Source organism: Primulina huaijiensis, unplaced genomic scaffold, assembly GCF_012295235.1.
Source record: "Primulina huaijiensis isolate GDHJ02 unplaced genomic scaffold, ASM1229523v2 scaffold203161, whole genome shotgun sequence".
NCBI lineage: Eukaryota > Viridiplantae > Streptophyta > Magnoliopsida > Lamiales > Gesneriaceae > Primulina > Primulina huaijiensis.
In genome coordinates, this window is record NW_027353129.1 from 1 (window position 1) to 738 (window position 738).

At 35.6% G+C, this 738-nt stretch overlaps 1 long non-coding RNA gene across 1 annotated transcript; it reads right to left on the bottom strand.

Annotated features, from left to right (window-relative positions):
- LOC140966246 (uncharacterized) lies at window positions 1-551 on the bottom strand. Its single transcript, XR_012173288.1, has 3 exons — window positions 485-551; window positions 310-402; window positions 1-57 (listed from the first exon to the last, which is right to left on the bottom strand). It is a non-coding gene; the product is annotated as an uncharacterized lncRNA (long non-coding RNA).
- Between the last annotated feature and the right edge of the window lie 187 nt (window positions 552-738).

The window sequence follows — 738 nt, forward strand, 5'->3', positions numbered from 1 at the left end:
AAGTTCTCCTCTTCCTGTGAAGTCAACTCGGAAGAGGGCTATCACTGAATCAACAATCTGAAAGTAAAAACCCAAAAAGTAAACTCCTTTCGGCACACACCAAACAGTATGTTTGGAACGATATTCTGCATATTATTTCATGTACACTCGGAGGGACATATGCCCTTAAAATATATTTAAAAATGGATCTATAAATGTATGTCACTCATTTACATACATAAAACAGAAAATTAAACAAACGTGAGGAACAATAACCTATCATACTCGCCACAATAGTTGATTCAACATTAGTGACATAATTTAACTCACCAATAGTCTGAAAGGCTCTTCAGCCATTTTTGCAGCCAGCCCAAGCAGCAGGTTGTACTGATGTTCGTATGTGTAAGCACGAGCATATATGATCTTTAACAGATAAGCAGAGGCTGAACATGAGATCCCTCAAACAAATTGTTTAATACTTTGAGGAACAAAACATTATCTTTACATTGTCGAGTACTGCTCCTGGATCCATTCCAAATCTTTCAGCTATAGGTATTATTCTATCAGGTCGGCTGAAAGTTCATTCAGTAGGGAATATAAAAGAAAGAGCAAGGAGAGCATGGATTACTAAATATATGTAATTTTTATAATCAAACGCCAAACAGAATTATGTTTCATATCGAAATTAATGTCAAAAGAAAAACAATCTCAAACATACAAGGTCCCTTCAGTGTCAATATAAGCAACCTTCCCATTGCC